Source organism: Hylobates moloch, unplaced genomic scaffold (assembly GCF_009828535.3).
Source record: "Hylobates moloch isolate HMO894 unplaced genomic scaffold, HMol_V3 SCAFFOLD_14, whole genome shotgun sequence".
NCBI classification, from domain to species: Eukaryota; Metazoa; Chordata; class Mammalia; order Primates; family Hylobatidae; genus Hylobates; species Hylobates moloch.
This window is the reverse complement of record NW_026652289.1, coordinates 2,700,249-2,708,501: the sequence shown is the minus strand read 5'-3', so window position 1 is coordinate 2,708,501 and position 8,253 is coordinate 2,700,249.

Here is an 8,253-nt window from a genome sequence, read left to right as displayed (position 1 = left end):
CCGCTTGTCACCGCCCTCGCCTCCAGGAGTCACTCTGTGGTCACTGGACTGTGCCCCAGCGGTGGGATTGGCTTCCCATGGGCGGCCGCCCGCACCAGGCTCGTTGGTCACCGCAAACCCACACTGCCTTCCCACGCCAGCTCAGGAGCCAACGCTGCTTCTCGGTGTCCTCAGCTACAGCCCTTGTTCATCGGACATGAAGGGAGCTCACCAAGGACCACCCAGTGGTGCAGAGTTCTTATCCAGCCACACAACCAGCTTCACACAGCTGCCCTTGAGGAAACAAAATTTAACTCTGACCTGCCTATGTGTGCCTGCACTGTCTTGTTATTAAATGCGCCAACATATTACTTTAATATTTCGATAACTTTGTCACTTTAATTGGTTTTCTTTGCAATCAGATGTGTTTTATCTTATGGATTTGTCAACATCATTTGAGAAGAAGTCCATAGGGCTCAGCAGATAACCAGGTGGGCCGTGGCATAAAATGTTAAGAACGTGCTCGCTTAGACAATACGTGTGCTAAAATTGGAACGATACAGAGAAGATTAGCAAATTAAAAAATGTTAGGAACTCAGTATGGTGAGGTACGGTGCCTCATTCCTGTAATCCCAGCACTTTGGGAGGCCGAGATGGAAGGACTGCTTGAGGCTAAGAGGTTGAAACCAGCCTGGACAACATAGGAGACCCTGTCTCTACTAAAAATAAAAAATTAGCTGGGTGTGGTGGTGCATGCCTGCAGTTCTAGCTACTTAGGAGGCTGAGGCGGGAGGATCGCTTGAGCCCAGGAATTTGAGGCTGCAGTGAGTTATGATGCACCACTGCACTCCAGCCTGGGCAACAGAGCGAGACCCTGTCTCAAAAAACAAAAACAAAACAAACCCCAACAACCTCGGTCTGGAGGATCCATCCAGGTCAAAACGTATGCAGGGTCCTGTGGAGGATCTGTGGGTTCACGCTGCCCTCATGTGAGGCCACGGTGTGGGTCATCCCATGGGCGGGGACACCAAATGGACCACTTGGTTGGGGTGGTGACCTTGAGAGCTCTCTTTTGTGAGGGTCCTTGACAGTGAGCAAGTCGCCGGCTCAGCAGCACCACGGACACGGCTTTCCCACACGCCCCCAGAGTTTCGGCAGCCAGTGCTCACCCCCGCCTGAATCAGCCATTCCCCAAGGGGGCTGGTGTCTGGAGACGTTCTCAGTTGGCTGTTCCTGCCACACTTCTTAGCTGGCATTTTCTGTAAGGAGAAGCTGTTCCTCATTAACTAGAAAAGGCCAGTGACTGGTGATCACTTTCCTTTCAAAGCCAATCTTCAGAGGGAGGGATTTGCAGGATGTCACCTCCGGGTGACAAATGACATTTGCTTTCTTCTCCCTCGCTCTCTTTGGTGTCACTGTGGACTTACAGATTTTTCCTTTTTTTTTTTTTTCGAGGTGGTGGAGTCTCACTCTGTCGCCCAGGCTGGAGTGCGGTGGCGCAGTCTCGGCTCACTGCAACCTTTGCCTCCCAGGTTCAAGCGATTCTCTTGCCTCAGCCTCCTGAGTAGCTGAGATTACAGGCACCTGTCACCTCACCTGGCTAATTTTTGTATTTTTATTAGAGATGGGGTTTCACCATGTTGGCTGGGCTGGTTTTGAACTCCTAACCTCAGATGATCCACCCACTTTGGCCCCCCAAAGTGCTGAGATTACAGGCTGGAGCCAGATTTTTATTTAGTACTAGTTTACAATCAAAGTAATCGATTGCTCTTTTTAATGTTCCAAATGACCCACACTTGGCCAGTGGGAGCCCCTGGTGGCCCAGCCGTCCACCCTGCTGGATGTGAGCAAGTGTCCTCACCTCTGGCATGACCAGGTGCCAGGCACACCAGGACCTCACCTGCCCCGCCCTGGAGTCAGCCCCTTCTCCAAAGAGAGTGCTCCACAACCCTGAGTGGCAGGGCATGAAAGCACGGCCCTCCTGCGGGCACAGAACGCAGCCTCCCTCTGCCTCAGGCTGTCCTGTGTGGCCGTTTCCCTCTCTCTCATTGACCCTTCCAGGCCCAGGATTTTCGGGGGGCCCAGAGCGTACATACTTTCCATTTGTAAGGCTTCTTTTCCCATAAGCTGCATGATGTGGCCTCCTCGGGCATCCAAGGCCCTGCCAAGGGTTTCCAACACATGTCCATGACAAAACACCAGGTCCTTCTCCTCTCCTCACCCTGTGCCCCCACAAGTCCATCAGTAAGTCGTGCTGGCCCCACCTGGACGAGGTTTCCAGCATCTGACCTGCCCTCCAGGCTGCCCTCACCCAGGCCTGCATGCTCCCTGCGCCCCCATCCCCAGTGCACATGGCTCCCTGTAGCCCTGTGACTTTGCAGAGAAGGCCATGTTTCTGAGTCCCTCGTCACCAATGAGGCAGCTGTGGGCAACGGGGAAGGCAGGCAACTTGGCCTCCCGAGCAGGTGACATGTGAGGTTGGCAGCAGCTCCCAGGGAGTCACTGCGGCAGGGACTCCCAAGGTTCCGGAGAGTGCTTGAGAGCTGTCACCTCGCTCCTGGCCTTCCTTAGGGTCCTGTCCAGCAGCTGTGAGAGACTTTGAGCACCTGTGTCTGAACCCTTCTCGGAACACCTGGAGTGGCTTCCACTCTCTGGGCCAGATCTGACTGATAGCCCCAGACAGCCCTTCACAGGGTCGGGGGCAGTGGAGATGACCCCTTCCTGGGGCCTCCCTGTGACTGGCGGGAAATGTCAGCGACCACCGGCCACCTTCCCACTTGACTCATACCTTAGTTTTCCATGATGACTGTTTCAATGATGGTTTATAAATATCAGACGCCAGGTGTTTTTTTTTTTTTTATTTTCGAGATGGAGTCTCGCTCTGTCGTCAGACTGGAGTGCAGTGGCGCCATGTCAGCTCACTGCAACCTCCAACTCCCTGGTTCAAGCTATTCTCCTGCCTCAGCCTCCCGAGTAGCTGGGATTACAGGCACATGCCACCACGTCCAGCTAATTTTTGTATTTTTAGTAGAGACGGGGTTTCACCATGTTGGCCAGGATGATCTCGATCTCCTGACCTCGTGATCCGCCCGCCTCAGCTTCCCAAAGTGCTGGGATTACAGGCGTGAGCCACCACACCTGGCCAGATGCCAGGTTGTTTTTTTAAAAAAGCGTGTGACAGTTCCTCAAAAATTTAAACATATGAAATATAGAGTTGTCATGTGACACAGCAATTCCACTCCTAGGACAGACCCAGAATACTGAAATCAGGGACTCAAAGAGATGCTTGCCCCAGGAGGCTTAGAGTGGCACTCACAACGCCAAAAGGTGGAATCAATCCAGGGTTCCCTGACAAACGAATGGGCAAACTCAGAGTGGCACCTGGCCTGCTGAACATATTTTGGCTCCTGTGCGGGCTGCACCTTTTGTCAATGGGTGTCTATCACCCATATAATCTCTGGCACTGCACTCCAGCCTGGGCGATAGAGCAAGGCTCCGTCTCAAAACAAATAAACAAACTAGAAAAGGTACCAAAAAAGAAACAGTGCCAAGAAGAGGAAGGAGCGATGAAATTGCTGTGGTAGGCCCTTAGACACACGTGAAGTGCAGTGATACTGTTTCAGGGTGGAACATGCTCCGTTGAAGGTGTGCATTGTATCACTTGGCAGACAGGGAGAGGAGGGAAAGCAATTTGAGCTGAGCAAGCGCGCCCCCACCGTGGACACTGGCTGGGCTAGAGGAGAGGAGCCTGCAGAGGGCCCATTGGGTCTGGGGTTGGGGAGGTGTCTCTACTGGGTGCACCCCCCATTTCACTTCCTCCCTTCTGCCAGGCTGGGGGTCCACACACTGTTCTGATTTTCGAGGCTGCCCGCCACACTCCATTTGGCGATGGGCCAAGATGTCTAAGCGGGCCAGCACCTCCCCGCCCTGCGGAGGAGCCTGCGTACGCCCAGGAGCGCCCGTCGCCTCGCAGCCTGCTTGGGGGCTGTCTGGTGCCATTGTCTACAGTGGCATTGGGTTGCTGGGGCACAGCAGGAGCGTCTCAGAGCTCAGAGCCTGTGCCCGCCATGGCTGCATCTCTCAAGGCGCCCATAGCGGTCAGCCCTTCCCATTGCGGCTTCCACGTGGCCAGGCCGAGTCTCCAACATCTCATTCAGAGGAGGGATTGGCGCAGCCGCCGCGCTCACGATCTTTCCCCTCAATGAGCAGCTTTGGTGAATCATCTCTGAAAAGACAGCTGAATTATTTAAAGCAAGTGCATCCATGAGAAGGAACTGCTTGCTGGGGCCTCAGGCCTTGCTGTGAGCTGTTCACCAGGAGGGAGCTGGCTGGGCAGGGGGTATGAAGGCCGCAGGTGTGAAGGTAGAGTCATTACCAGGCAGGGGCACAGTGTGACCCAGCTGGGCAGAGAGCACTGGCCTGTCTCAGAGGTGAACTCACAGGTCTGGAAATGGTCTGAATAGAAAGGATTGGTCTCCGGAGGAAAAAGCATACTCTTCCTATTACCAGAACCTTGTGGGGTTTTTATTGATATTTCACTGGATTACAAATGTTGAAAGTGTTGCAAAATGAACATCCTGGTGACTCATGTATTTCATGGACCCTCACAAACCTCTGTGGACGCTGTTGGACCGGACCCCAAACCACAACGGGGCTGCGGTAGAGGAACTGCACGAAAAGCAGGTTTCCTATCAGGAAAGACAAGAGGAAGCTCATTCTCCACACTCAGACCACTGGGCGTGGGGTTTGGGGAGCCCTTGGGGGAGCTGTAACGGGGCGTGGAGACCTGCTCCATTGCACCCCCGACCAGGGCCCGGCCTGGCTCTGACTCCGGGGCGGGCAGTGATGCCATCTGTCTTCTGCAGAGGAGAACGCTGGGACCCCCTGGAGCTCGTTTCATGAACGACTCCAAACCCGGATGTTTGCAGTGGGAGGAGAGGAAGGGAGTGCCTGACTGTGTCTTCTGCATCTCCCTGAACACAGGAGGGGGCAGCCTGGCTGAAGGCCTGACCCCTGGGGGGAAAGCGCACCTGTTGAAAAACTGTTTTCTGACTGATGTGATGATAAAAATGAATGGCAGGTCCTTCTCATACTGCATGTGGAAAGAAGGCCCTGGAAGCGCCACTGCTTGGCTCCAGTGCCCCAGCTTGTTCGGAGCAAGCTGTGGCCCACAGGGAGCCCCTGGAGGATCTGCTGGCTTCCTTAACGAAGCAATGCTCTGAGCACCAAGGTGGGGATGGGGGTCTCCCTCAGTGTCTTCAGGAAGGAAACAAGCAGTGCCTTTCCCTGTGGGCCAAGTTCCAGGCCCTACCCCTCCCTGAAGGGCAAGGGGCATTGGGGGACAAGAGATGGACCTCCTGGGGACACATCCTTTCCCAGGCCAGCCTGAGCTCCAGTTTGATTTTATTAAGGGAGTCAGAAGGGGGCCCGTACAGACAGACCATCATGGGACCACTATGGCCCAGACACCATGGCCACAGGCCACCACCAAGAAGAGGGCAGGGTCAGGAGGCACAGGGACTCAAGCCCTCCAGACGCAGCAGTCCCGGCCATCTCCTCACCCTGGTCCCTCACCCCAGCCCGACAGGATGACCATCACTGGCCACACACAGCTGAGGAGCTAGGACCCCATCTGGGCCAAACCCTGACGGGGGGGTCACCAGACATCAAAATGAGAGGGAGATGGGAAGAGAGAGAAAGAGGCAGTGGGGAGGAGAGAGAGGATATCTTGGAATTTAATACTATTCAATGTTCAAAAACCAAGCATCAGGGATAGCCACTTTCGGAATGTCAGAGTAGGGCCCCCTCCAAATCTGTGTCTCCATAAAAGCAGTGAGAATACTGGCAAAAATTATTAAAGTGAACTCTTTCAGAACTCTGGAAATTCACCAAAGGGTTGCAACCCTCTGAGGAGCATCTCTACTAAAATATACAACAAATTAGCCAGGCGTGGTGGCGGGCGCCTGTAGTCCCAGCTACTCGGGAGGCCGAGGCAGGAGAATGGTGTGAACCCAGGAGGCAGAGCTTAAGTCAAGATTGTGTCGCTGCACCCCAGCCTGGGCAACAGAGCAAGACTCCATCTCAAAAAAAAAAAAACCCACTGAATCTCATTGGAACAATGACTGTTGGGCATTTTAGCTGTCACTGTTTCTATTCCCCCCCACCCCTGCACTAGCCTTGAAAACCAGCATCCTGGTACCCACTGGCAGATTAGGGTGGGTTTGGATCTCCCAGAAGCCCCATCCCCTGATAATTGTCACTATTTGACCCATCTGGCGGCTTCCTAGAAACACTCCCCTGCCCCCGCCCCACCACCACCCTTTGCAGGGCTCGTCTTTATTGACCTGACTCAGACCTTACTTATTAGGAACAGCTTTTTCCCCCGGGATGATTGTTGAGAACCGTCGGTGGAAACTGCTTAACATCGCAGCTGCCTAGTTGGCGATACCAGTAGGGGCAAACAAGAAGACCAAAACCTTAAAAGGAAAAGCTGGGGAATGGGATGTCCACAGGGGGTTTGAAAGGCTGACATGTTCCTGGGAATCTAGAAATTAGAAATCACTAATAGAAGAAAATCTGGGAAATTCACAGATATGTGGAAGTTAAGTAACATACTCCTAAATCACCAATGAATCAAAGAGGAAGTCACAAAATAAATTAGAAAATCCTTTGAGATGAGTGAAAATAAAACCACAACATACCAAAATTTATGGAGTACAGAAATGAAGTGGTTGGAGGAAAATTTATAGCTGTAAATACCTGCATTAATAAAGAAAAAGGAAAAATAATGAGATACCACTCCATGTCCATTAGAATGGGGAGAATCCAAAGCACTGACAACACCAAATGCTGGTGAGGACATGGAGCCACAGGAACGCCCATTCATTGCTGGTGGGAATGCAAAATGGTGCAGCCACTTGGGAAGACAGTTTGGCAGCGTCTTACAAAAGTAAACACGCTCTTTCCATAGGACCTGGCAATCACACTCTTCAGTATTTACCCAAATGAGCTGAAAACTTATATCCACACAAAAAACCTGCACACAGGACTGGAGGTAGTGGCTCACACCTGTAATCTCAGCACATTGGGAGGCTGAGGTGGGAGGATCGCTTGAGCCCAGGAGTTCAAGACCAGCCTGGGCAACAAAATGAGATCCCATGTCTACAAAAAATTTTAAAAATTACCCAAGTGTGATGACACACACCTGTAGTCCCAGCTACTCAGGAGACTGAGGTGGGAGGATGGCTTGAGTCCAGGAGTTCAAGGCTACAGTGAGCTATGATCACACCACTGCATGCCAGCCTGGGTGACAGAGAAGGACCCTGTCTCAAAAAAAAACAAAACAAAACCAAAAAACCAACCAACCAAAAACCTACACCTGGATATTTATAGCGGCTTTATTCATAATTTCCAAAACTTGGAAGCAACCAAGATGTCCTTCAGTATGTGAATGGATAAATAAACGACGATGCATCCAGACAGTGGACTATTATTCAGCACTAAGAAGAAATGAGCTGTCAGCTGTGAAAAGATGTGGAGGAACTTCAGATGTGTATTGCCAGGTGAAAGAAGCCAGTCTGAAAATCCACCTACTGGGCGATTCTGTATGGGAAGAGAAACCTGATCTCTACCCTCTTGGGGTCTTCGGCTGGGTCTGAGAATCAAATTGACCTAAGTCAGGTTAACAGGAGAAAAGCAGGGCCAGGCGCAGTGGCTCACGCCTGTAATCCCAGCACTTTGGGAGGCTGAGGTGGGCAGATCACTTGAAGTCAGGAGTTTGAGACCAGCCTGGCCAATATGGTGAAACTCCGTCTCTACTAAAAATACAAAAATTAGCCAGGCATGGTGGCGGGTGCCTGTCGTCCCAGCAGGAGAATCATTTGAACCCGGGAGGCAGAAGTTGCAGTGAGCAGAGATTGCGCCACTGCACTCCAGCCTGGCGACAGAATGAGACTCTGTCTCAAAAAAAACCAAACCAAACCAAACCAAAAAAACTACAGGAGAAACGCAGACAGATTTTGTTTTACAGGTACATGGAAGTCCCCAGAAGAAGATGAAGACCCAAAGACATGGCCAGGCCTTAATGTCTATAGATTAGGCTGAGCAAAGAGAGGAAATTGTGGAAAAGTCACTAAAATATATGAGGTGACCAAAGGAAGACAAGAATTATTTTAACAAGATCTGTTTGTACAGATTTCTCTCTGCCTGGAATCCCCATCTCTGGTGATAAAAATGTTTCTTTCCTCCTGGTGTAGGGAACTGGGCTCTCATATG